This window comes from Dasypus novemcinctus, chromosome 15, assembly GCF_030445035.2.
Source record: "Dasypus novemcinctus isolate mDasNov1 chromosome 15, mDasNov1.1.hap2, whole genome shotgun sequence".
Lineage (NCBI taxonomy): Eukaryota > Metazoa > Chordata > Mammalia > Cingulata > Dasypodidae > Dasypus > Dasypus novemcinctus.
The window spans coordinates 94,773,407-94,786,271 of NC_080687.1; positions in this window are offsets into that span (position 1 = coordinate 94,773,407).

Genomic DNA, 12,865 nt, shown 5'->3' on the forward strand with positions numbered 1-12,865 from the left:
AACCTACGAAGGCAATAAAGGAATGTAGTAAAAGTGAGTAAGTTATATTATAGTTTGTGTGACCAGAGAGCATTTTTAGAGAGCCTAGAAAAGGCACTGTGTATGGATAGTGATATAATCTACTGGACATCAGCATTGTGCTACTTGAGAAATGTTCTTATGGCTTCTTTGTAGCTTAGCTGAGGATTACTGAACCTGGGCAATATTGACATTTGGGGCCAAAAAATTCTTTGTAGTTAGGGGGTTCTGCTGTGCATTGTGGGATGTTTAGCAGCATCACTGGCCTGCTACATGCCAGTAACAACCCCCTTGCAGGTCATGTCTCTATACATTCTCTAGACATTGTCTCTGTACATTCTCTAGACATTGCCAAATGTCACCTAAAGGGAAGAATTGCTCCCAGTTGAGAACCACTGGCCTAGATAAACTCTTCAAAGTTCCCTTTATTCTGATTCTATTCAGATTCGGATTTTATTCTCACCTAATGACATTGCAGGAAAGAAAATCTTCCATTGTGACTTAATAAATCAGAACTTACATTTCTGAATGTGTACATCGGAGGGTCAGATTTTGGACCATGAGGATTCAAAACAAAGTACAGTGAACTTGTGGTCCTATGCCAGTGTCCCATCTCATCTTTGTCATCTTAATTCTAACCACAGAGTGCCATGGAATGAGTACTCATAAACCTTAGCAAAGTTCTCTGTCTTACACCCATATTACAAATGTCCAAACTTCAGATTCATTTCTGTTTTATTTTCCCAAGCTGTTTTTTGTTTTAACTTCTTTAAATCCTAAAATCCATATTTCTTTTCCATCATACATTATAGTACCTGTTGCTCCTTATTTGTCTCAAAAAGTTGCGATGTATCTGGCACATAGCATGACTGTGGTAGCCACCATTACTATAATTACTTTTATCATGAGACCCAAATGTTTAGATTTTTTACTATTCATAGTAACCCTTTGCTATCCTTTTGTCACCTTTTGCTGTAGTCTAGCACTTTCCTGATTTTTCTATGTTGTATTCTTGCTGATCTCAGTTTGTCAGTTTGTTCAGAAGTTGTAAGGTACCATTGATAGCTTATTAGAACCAAAATGGACATTGGCAACTAGTTTGTAATTGGCACTCATAGGAGTTGGTGAAAGACCAGTTCACTAAATATTTTGGCTACTTTATACATAGATTCTTATAGCAATCATTTTGTTGGTAAAATTCTCAATTTATGGTAAAGAGAACCCAACTCATTCTACTGATATTAGCTATATTATACCACATGCTGGCCCCGTTCTAAACCCTGTTGTAAACTTTTTATACAAAATTTTTAAAATTTTCACAACAATCTGGTGAGATGGATATTGTCTTAGTTTGCCAAAGGGTTGCCAATGCAAAGTATCAGAAATGGGTTGACTTTTATAAAGGGGATTTATTTGAGATAAATGCTTACAGTTCCGAGACTGTGAAATGTCCAGATCAAGGCATCAGGAGAGATTCTTTCTAACCAAAGAATACTACTGTTGATTCTGGCACACCGCCACATATTGAGGCAAGATGGTGGGTGACCTCTGCTGAGGTGTCTGCCTTCCCCTCCAGAATCTTTTATCTCCTGGAGCTCAACTGTGGGCATCCTGGCATAGGGTTTGTCTCTTTCCAGGCCTCTGTCAGTATCAGCTGCTTCACTTTTTCCTGAGTTCAGTTGTGACTTCAGGCATAAGGCTCATCTCTACCTGGCCTCAGCATTCTAAGCCTCTCAGGGCTTCTCTCCTTGAGCTCAGCTGTGGGTGAACCTAGAGTCCTCTCACATTACAGCATCAAATACGGTGGCTTCCTTTTCCTCTGTGTACCTGTCTCTCTCTCTGTCTCCATTTATATCAGTTCTAGTAAGAGGATGGGGAATCAGCCTGAATCATGCCTCACTGACATAATCTGATCAAAAAGGTCTCACACCCACAAGAATGGATTAGTTAACAAACATAATGTTTCTGTTTTTGGGGATTCATAAAAGAACTTCAAACAGGCACAGATATCACTGTTCCCCATTTTACGGGTAAGGAAACTGAGGCTCAAGGGGTTTAAGTAATCTGCCCCAGTGCTGTTGCCAAGTCAGTGTGATCCCCAAATCAGTACCTACCCCCCAAACCTTATGTAGCCAATCTTGTTAGCATTTTCTTGTCTTTTAGTTGTGGCTCATTAAGCGTGTCCATGTTCCAGATTTGTTTTAGGGCCTAAGACAAGTTGTTTATGCCAAAGTCAGGTAAAATTGGTAGACGCTAAAGACAAGCAGCTATTTTATATTATTATAGCTATTTAAATTAAGTGAAATTAAATAAAATTTACAATACAATCAGTTGCATTAGTGCACAATGTAGCTACAATCAGAGCACAGTCCAAGCACTCAATAGCCACATGTAGCTAATGGCTGCTTACTGCTTTGGAGAGTGAGCACAGGTATAAATATTTCCAACATGGCAGGAAGTTCTTTTAGATAGCTGTAATATAGAGGAATACACAGATTAAAAAATTCAATTCAACAAATATTTGTGGGTAAATCATAGATTTTACGTAAAATGATTAATTTGTCATGACCCATTTCTAATCTCTGTGAGTGGGTGAAGACTCCCCTGAAGAGAATGATTGTTTCTGGTGTTAATTATGGGAAGAGGTTGTAAATCCTCAGTGTAAGATTTTGTAAGTTAGATTTATATAAACAAGATTTATATAAACAAGAGTTAGATTTATATAAACAAGTTAGATTTATATAAACAAGAGAGATACTTCTTTGAATCTCCTTTCCCTGGCTTTTTTCAAATTACATAAGCTCCCAGGAGATCTGAGACATTCCTCCCTGTATTAGCAAAAAAAAAAAAAGACAAAATATATAATGTATATGTATATTAAGAGATTTATTATAGGAATTGACTCACTTAACTGTGGGGGTTAGCAAATCTGAATTCTGTAGAACAGAAAATTGGTAACATGGTGAATATGCAGTTGAAGTCCCCAGAAGAAGCTGAAGTAGTGATAGAAATTCATCTTTCTGACTGCTGAAATTCTCAGTTCTCTCTTTGCCAATGGCAATTCCTTTGTTGATTGTAGAAGCAATCTGCCATACATGCAGTCAACTGACCAATGGTTTAATTCCACCTGCAAAATACTCTTATAATAATCAGGCCAGTGCTTGACCAAACAACTGGATACAATCGCCTAACCAAGTGGACACTTAAAATTAACCATCACAGTCCTCTACTCTTTAAAACAGAGTTTAAGTAAGCTGTTACCTTTGACAAAAGTGCCAGTTGATGGTGGAGGCAATGGAAGGTAGAATCCTAGGTTTTCATTTCCAGGGATAGAGATCTTCAGGTATTAAGTCTATGATGATCACAGGAAGGCAAGCCATGAATTAGGATGGGATAGGCCCTGCAAGCTCTGGAGCAAACTGTGGTCTATAAATCAGATGATCTAGTTCCATATTATGCTCCCTGCAGATTTCCTTTAGTATTCTGATAGTCTTCTCTGAAATTTCCAATCTGGATTCCACTGAGCTCTAAGGCATAAACAAATGAGTTGTCTGTAATTGACCCAGACTAGTAACAGTGGAAAAGTTCCCTGAGGAGGCAGAGATGGTGCTGATGATAATTAGCAAGAGCGCTTTAAAGAAGTTGAATCCACAGCCTTTTCTACATGCAGGATCTTCTTCCATTGCCAACCTTGGAACCTTGGAACTGGCCTTTGCTTACCCAGCCTTGTCTTTATTTTGTGAGACTGACTCTAATACTTATTTAAGTATAATTGTAATAACATATATACTTAAGGACTACTGATCTGATTTTGCATTATAAGGTATATAATATAGACTTGGTTTCTAAGAACCTTAATCAAGTAATGTCATCAATAAGCCATATCTGTATTCAGTAGATATTTATTAAATGTCAATTATGTGTCAGCCATTGTATTTCTTTCCTCCTGAGGTAGATATGTGGCCTTAGCAAATTAAAGTCTCAAGAGTTTCTTCACTGTAAATGGGAATCCTACTTTTTTTGACAGTTGGACACACACAGCTTTGGTAAATAATAACTAGGAGTTGGTTCATATGCTAGCAAACGCACATGGAGGATTGACATGCACAGTTACTTCAAACACTGCTGAGACAAAGTTATGAATGCAGAGATATGAGTGGAAGGCCCCCCCTAGTCTTCCACAAGATGTTAATACTTATTATTTGAAAATGGGTCTGTGGTCAACCAATTTAAGAAACACTATATATGGCCTTCTTGGGAAATTGCAGTGTAACTGAGACACTAAATAATAATCCTGAATAACTAACTCAACAATGCCCAAACATCTTTTGACATTGAGGCAGGCTGTAAGTACCCTGCTGTGTTCTGTCTGCCCTAGGCCTTGTCAGACAGACTGGTCTCTGTTATATAATTTCCCTACTAAGGGGCATGTGTAATCCTTGTTCTTTAGCTCAACCTGTGAGTATTGTGAGAAATTGTATCTGGAACCTGGATGGTAGATCCAGGTGCCATGACTTGGTAAAGGCAATTTTTGTAATCCATCATTTCAGGGTGGCATGATAGGAAGTATAAAAGGTTTGTAAGCTCTTACTTGGAGCTTCCCCTGACTTGGCAAACCTTCATTCCATACTACCATTTGGAGTATTTTCCCATGTAGAACTGAAAACTGTCAGTTCAGTTTCACCAATTTATTTGTAAGTCTGTACACCAATACCATACAGTCTTCATTATGTAGCTTTATAGTAAGTCTAAATGTCAGGTAATCTAAGTCTGCTGATCAAAATACTTTAAGAAAAGAATAGACATGGCACAGACTGGGAGAATATTTTCCAATGCATATATTTAACAAAGGACTTCTATCAGAATATCTAAAGAAATTCTTTCCAATTAATAATAAACCATTAACCATAATTCTTACCCATCTCGGAGTTCTCTGTTTTATTCAGTCCCGAGATTATTCTCTAGCTTTCTTTCAAATGCCATTAACATCCCTGGACTACCCTTTTCAGCCACTATTCCATTTATAAATCAGCTGCTCCTCACTGTAATGTGTTGCCATCAGCTCTATCCATTTCCACACATTTAGAGTCATGTTACTTAAAACATCTACATACAGGGAAGTAGCTGTGGCTCCCTACCATATGGGAGGCCCTGGGTTCACGTCCGGGGGCCTCCTTGTGAAGGCAGGCTCGCCCGCATGCTGCAGAGTGCCGCTGACCCACAAGCCCCATGGAGTGCCACCTGGCCCACAAGTGCCATTGAGAGCCAACTCAGCAAGGTGACACAACAAAAAGAGAGATGAGCAAAAATGCAGAATAGCATGCGGCAAATGGACACAGAGAGCAGACAGCAAGCAAGCCACAAGGGAGGGGGGGATAAAAAAAATCTACATACAGTAAGCATCAGTGGTCCTTCTCAGGCCTCCTTTCATTTCCTAATGACCTATAGTCTATGCTTTAACTCCATGTGCTTATTCTTGTTATTTAGTTCATGTAAATGAGACTAGGCAATATTGTCCCTTTGTGTCTGGCTTGCTTCACTTAGTATAATGTCTTCAAGATACACCCATGTTATTATATGTGTCCCAATTTCATTTCCTCTTACTGCAGCATAGTATTCCATGACACGTATACACCATATTTTGTTTATCCATTCATTGGCTGATGGACACCGTTTGTTTCCATCTTTTGGCAATTGTGAATAACGCCACTATGAACATCGGTGTGTAGATGTTGTTCATGTCACAATCTTTAGTTCTTCCAGATAAATTCCTAGTAGAGGAATTGCTGGATCATATGGCAATTGTGTATTTAGATTTCTGAGGAAACTTCCAAACTGTCTTCCACAGAGGCTGCACCATTTTACCTTCCCACCAACAGTGAAGGAGTGTTCCTTTTTCTCCACATCCTCTCCAGCACTTCTTTCTTTTTCTTTTCATAATGACCATTCTGCACATTATGAGATGATATCTCATCATTTTGATTTGCATTTCCCTAATAGCTAGTGATATGGAACATTTTTTCATATACTTTTTGGCCCTTTGGAGAAATGTCTATTTAAATCTTTTGCCCATTTTAAAAATTGGATTCCTTGCTCTTTTATTGATCTTTTTATATAGAATGGAAACTGAACACTTATCAGATATGTGGTTTCCAAATATTTTCTCCCATGGAGTGGGCTGCCTTTTTAGCTTCTTGACAAAGTCCTTTGAATCACAGAAGTGTTAAAGTTTGAGGAGGTTACATTTATCCATGTTTTCATTCATTGCTCAAAAGCTTTCAAGGTAAGGTTTGAGAAGCCACCACCTACCACCAGGTCTTGAAGATGTTTCCCTACATTTTCTTCTAGGAGCTTTACAGTTCTATATTTTATATTTAGGTCTTTGATCCATTTTGAGTTAAATTTTGTATAAGGTGTGAGATTGGGGTCTTCTTTCTTTCTTTTGGCTGTGGATATCCTGTTCTCCCAGCATCACTTTTTTAATAGATTGTTCTGCCCCAGCTGGGTTGATTTGACAGGCTAGTCAAAAATTACTTGACCATAGATGTGAGTCTATTTCTGAACCATCAGTTCAGTTCCATAGGCCTGTGTGTCTATCTTTATGCCAATACCATGCAGTTTTTACCAATGTGGCTAGGTAATTTAAATTAAAATCCGGAAGTGAGTGTCCTCCAACTACACTTTTCTTTTTTAAGAGATTTCTGGTTATTTGGGGCCCTTTAGCCTTTCTAAATAAGTTTGATAATTGTGTTTTCTATTTGTTTTTAAAATGCTGGTGGAATATTTATTGGAATTGCAATGAATCTGTATATCAATTTGGATAGAATTGACAGCTTAATGATACTTAGTCTTCCAATCCATGAGCACAGAATGTTCTTCTAATTATTTAGTTCTTTCTCTCTCTTTTTTTTTAAAGATTTATTTATTTCTCTCACCCCTAACCCCAGTTCTCTGTGTCTATTTGCTGCATATTTTTCTTTGTCTGCTTCTGTTGTTGTCAGCAGCACAGGAATCTGTGTTTCTACAGGTCAAGGAGGCCCAGGGTTTGAACTGTGGACCTCCCATGTGGTAGACGGACGCCCTAACTACTGGGCCAAGTCCGCTTCCCCATTCTTTCAGTTTCTGAATACAAGTGCTTTACATTCTTGGTTAAGTTTATTATTAAATATACGATTCTTTTAGTTGTTATTGTAAATGGAATCTTTTCCCTGACTTCCTCTTCAGACTGTGCACGACGAACGTATAGAAACACCACTGATTTTTGCATATCGATCTTATATCCTGACATGCTACTGAAATTGTTTATTAGCTCCAACAGCTTTGTTGTAGATTTTTTGGGACTTTTTAGACAGACTATCATATCATCTGTGAATGACTAAAGTTTTACTTCTTCCTTTCCAATTTGGATGCCCTTCATTTCTCTTTCTTGCCTGACTGGCATATCTAGAACCTGTACACTATCTTGAACAACAGTGGTGACCTGGGCATCCTTGTCTTGTCCCTGGTCTCAACGGGAAAGCTTTCAGTCTTTCACCGCTGAGTTCAATGTTAGCTGTGGGTTTTTCATATACGGCCTTTGCCAATGTTGAGAAAATTTCCTTCAACTCCTATCTTTTGTAGTGTTTTTATCAAGAAAGGATGCTGTTTTGTCAAATGCCTTTCTTCATCAATTGATAGGCTCATATAATTTTTCCTCTTAGATTTATTAATGTGGTATATTACACTGGTTTTCTTGTGTTGGGCCACCCTTGCATGCTTGGTATAAAACCCACGTGATCAGGATGAATGATTCTTTTAATGTGTTGTTGAGTTCGAGCCGCAGGTATTTTGTTGGATTTTGCATCTGTATTCATTAGAGAACTGGGCGCGTAGTGTTCCTTTCTCTTATCTGTACCTGGGCAGCAGCTCGCCCTCGCTTTGGAGAGCGGCGGTTTGGTCTGCGGGAGGGAGTGCGTGTAGGGAGGGCGGGTCCGCGGGGAGCGGGGGGGGGGCGGCGGGCGCTGAGCTGGCGTCAGGGGCCCAGCGCAGCGCGCCGGGGCTTCCCGGGCCACAGAGGGTGTCGCGCCCTCTGAAGACGTCCTTTTCTGCCCCTTTTAATTTCTATTGTTTTGAGTTCCCCGAACCAAGGAACGCCGCCGCACGAGGGCGCTGCGCTGGCGCCGCGGGAGCCACGCCCGAGGTCCGGGGGAGGCGGGGGCGCCCGGGGAGTCGCCGGCGGTGCTGGAGGAGCACCGCGGGGGGACGCTCCGCGCGCCTGCCCTGCGCCCTCCTTCCGCGGACACCCCGCGCCCGCCCTCAGGCTGGTGGCCGGGACTCTGGGCCCCGTCGGGCTGCTCCGCGGGTGCTCGGGCTGCTGGTGGTTGGTTTTTCTGGAAGCTGCGCTGAGCCCGCGGCGGCGATGCCGGGTCGGGGCTCTGGCGCTGCTCCTGGCCGGCAGCTGGCGGCGGGTGTCGCCGGCTCCCAGCCGTGCTGAGCAGAACCCCCCGGGGGGGGGGGGGGGGGGGCGGCCAGGGGATTCTCCAGAGCCCTGATGCCTGGAGGTGGTAGCGGATCCGTACCAGTAGGCGGAAACCTCTAAGTCCAATAGGTATGTTTTTGAGGGGTAAAAAGGTCATTTTAAATGATGGAAAGTATTTGCTAGGTGGGTGCATCAGTGGGTGATAAAAGGTGCAGAATGGTCAGCAGGTAACTCTAAATGCATGTAAAATTTAACACGTGCGGGATACTCAGGGTTTGCATTTGAGCAGCCCAGCTCTGATAAACTTCACCAGGTCCTTTGGTGCGTTCTCGAAATTACTGAAAACTTGCAAACATGTTTTAGTGTTAAGTAGAAAATTGTATCCTTTTAAAGCCTTTAGTGTGATGTACAGCTGCTATCTTGTAGTTTAAGGTAATATTTTAAGGATCCTAAAGTAGTACTTTTGGAAAAGTTATGGAGCTAAAGTAATGTTTTTCGTCTTACTTCATTTATTTGTTTTTAAAGCAGATCTGTAGGTTCTCTACCTGAATTACAAGATGTTAAAAAGGAAAATGTAAAACAGAAACAAGATAACCGATCGTTAATTTAAACGAAGTGATAGTCCAGCAGGCATCTGACAGTTCCTAGCTTGGAGGAGGGCTCAAGCTGTGTTCCTTGGAGCAAGGCAGTCATCTCTGGGTTCTAGGATGTTCACTCTTTTAGGAGGAAGAAGGATGTTGGTGAACTTTGTCATAGCTTTGGAAGTTGTAATGTATAGAACATAATGAACAGAATATTGAACTTGCTTTACCCTGAAACATATCAAGCCGTCTTAAAGACTTGATAGGGAAGCCCTTGGAAATGGAGACATCCAGCTTCTCACTAGCACTGTATGATTTGGATAATAATACAGAATGGTCAGTGTTAGGAACACAGTGTGGTTTCGGTGAGAAAATAGGTTGGATAGTCTCATGCTTGAATAGACTTTATTCTCCTAAATAGGAAATAAAATGTGGTGAAGAAGAGTTATTATCAGGAAAGGTGCTTGATAAGACTCTAATTGGAAAGTTTGATGGGAGCAAAACATTTGGGCTTCTGGAGGTTATAAGAATGTGGCTTTTGGTTTCTAGAACAGAAATGTTTAATTAATATATAATTGGTGAATGCTTTATCAAAACGTAATTGGTACAAGAACATGCAATTTTGTATGCTATGTAGATCAAATTAAGAAAATTTAGATAGAATTTTATTTTAATAGCCTTTTTATTATGCTTCCTTTTGAAGACAGATTTTTCTGTAATGATTTATAGCACTGTGAAAAAGAAAGGGTCATTTTTTTGGGGAAAACATTTTTCTTTATCATGCAAAAAGTGTATATTGTAGTGCTTTAAGGTAAGTTTACAGAGATAATATTAACCCTGGAATTTATTTCTAATATCCTTATTCTTTCCCTTGTTAGAATTCTAATTTTTTTAACATGTTAAGAATTTCTACTTCAAGTTTAAAATAATAAATATATACAACATATAAGTTAAATTGTGATTATTTTAATACATTTATATAAGTGTGGTTAATATCACTGGTATGTCAGAAAAAGTAACTGGAAAGTCCATGATAAAGTCAGAAACTGTTGAAAATTTCTTTGAACTTGTGGCCTCAACAGGGTTTCCTCCTGTTCTTAAGATTGTTTGAATAGGGCTTTCTTTTATGGTTTCCATTTGTAAATGTTGTCCTAAGCCCAGAACATAATTTGTAACTGCTGTTGTACACTTTAGGAAGTAAAATCTTAGACTGAAGTGAAAAAAAAAAAAAATACTGCTTTGTCAGATTTTAGCTAGTGTTGAAAGATAGAAATGGCAGGGAACGCTCTTCCTGCTCTGACTCCCTGGGGAGCTGCATCTGCAGTGCCAGCTCATGTCTGCTAAGAGCCTTCCCACTGGCCCACGCTCTTCCTTAGAGTGTGCACTTCTCTCTGTTTCCTGGCTGGAAGGTAATCCTGGCCATCCGCAAACTGCTGTTTCTGGTCAGGTACAGATAGTCACCCGTTTACAAATAAATTGTATTGTTCTTGGAATTCTGCATTTAGTTGTGAGGACACGGCGCTCATTTTTTTTTTTTTCATAGCATGCAGTGGCTAGGTTTCCTCCATGGTCCAAGCCAGAACTCCAAAAGCACTTTCCCAGAGAGCGGGGCTTCCTTTTAAGGGTGTATTCTTGAGCACCATTGGCTGCTACGCTCTGGCCCCCTAGGCTTTCTGTTTTAGCCCTCTTCTCGGTAATTTTCCTCTTACCTCTTTCTGTTACTTATCTTCCATTTTTATTTTTTATTGTGGTGACATTGACTATAAACTTGCCCACTTTATCCATCTTAAGCATGTAATTTAGTAGCAATAATTACATTTCCAATATGTGCAACAATCACCAACATTTATTGCCAAAACTTTTTCATTGTTCAAAATTAAAACTCGAGACCTATTAGCCAGTAACTCCTAAATCTCCTCCAACTTGACCCTGGTTGACCTCTAATCTACTTTCCTAGAACTTTTATTTTAAAGATTTATTTATTTATTTATTTATTTATTTCTCTCCCCTCACCCCCCCCACCCCAGTTGTCTGTTCTCTATTTGCTGTGTCTTCTTTGTCCGCTTCTGTTGTCAGCGGCAAGGGAATCTGTGTTTCTTTTTGCTGTGTCATCTTGTTTTATCATCTCTCCATGTGGGTGGCACCATTCCTGGGCAGGCTACACTTTCTTTCGCACTGGGCGGCTCTCCTTATGGGGCGCACTCCTTGCACATGGGGCTCCCCTATGTGGGGACACCCCTGTGTGGCAGGGCGCTCCTTGCGCACATCAGCACTGCGCATGGGCCAGCTGCACACGGGTCAAGGAGGCCCGGGGTTTGAACCACGGACCTCCCATGTGGTAGGCGGACGCCCTAACCACTGGGCCAAGTCCACTTCCCATTCCTAGAACTTTTGACAGCTCTGATTTCTTTCATTTATTTGTGTTATTCTTTGATTAATTCCTGTACTTTCATTAAAATGCAAGCTCCCCAATTATAGGAGTCCAGGTTGCTTTTGGTGGATCTCTGTGTCTCCAGTTCCTAACAAAATGCTTGTCATTCAGTAGACTCATGAGATTTGTTTAGGGAAATAATGAGTAAAAATAATGATAAATTATGATGAATATTTAATAAGACAAACATGAATTTTTAATTTATCATGAATGCATGAGTTGAATCAATTGGCCACTACTTACATCTTCCCATAAAGAATTTTTATTCACAGAATCCAAATATTTTACTGGGCCACTTTTTCCTCAAAACCAGTAGATGTGTGTTCTCAGGCTTTATAATAGTTCTTACCAACACTGAAAGTAATGGGATATCAGGTAAATTTTCATCTTTTATCTCTTCATCTCACATCCACTTACCCTTTTTTCATCGACCTCCTAGAATAAGGTTAGCACTATCGGGCATGCAATAACTAGTCATTTTCAGCCAACAGCACTATAATCCATGCCTAAATGAAGCTTATCTAATACATTTATTTTCTCCTAAGGAGCATGACAGCTTCTTTCACTTAGGAACACTAAACAGCACTTCAGCAATGGGCTTTGGGCCATTTTAAACAGTGAAATCATCAAGAAAGAACACAAAGAAATGTGATAAATATGACATGAAATGTAGCAAACAAGGGACTTTTTTTAGAGTTTGAACTGAAGGCACAGAATGCATCACCTTGTTTGACCTCAGCTGACAACATACATTAAGGGCTACTCACATTTTTGGTCGCTGTACATGTCCAAAATAATCATGGAAGCACCATGAGTATCAATTTGGGGATTGCAAATAAACTCTAGCAAGTAAGTAAATTTGCAAATATGAAATCTGCAGATAATGAGAATAATTGTATTTATATTTATATTTAAGCCATGCCATAACTAATGCTAAACTCCCTCACTCATTTTGTTTTGAATAAAGCATATCTTTAGGGAAATGAAAAAATAAACTTATCAAATTCCTGAAGAAATACTGTTCATACAGCCTGTTTCATAAGATGCTAAAAGATAGAATATTATACTACACACGTAATACTTAAATTACAGCTCTGCCAATGTTATGCTCAGGTTAATTGATTTTGGCTCGTAGACTTCTTTTTCTTTCGTTGTGTGTGTGTGTTTGTGAGAGAGAGAGCATGGACCTACAATATTTTAAAGTTTTGGGAACATTTATAAATATAATTGTTATTAATTATAGCTCAAGGCTCCTCATGATTTAGATAAATCTTGAAATCAAAACGAATGGTAAAAAATAATATAAATAAATAAAAACTAATTCAATAGGCAAGAAGTAATAACCAGGTGATGTGGGCTATGGGTGGCAGGCTCTTT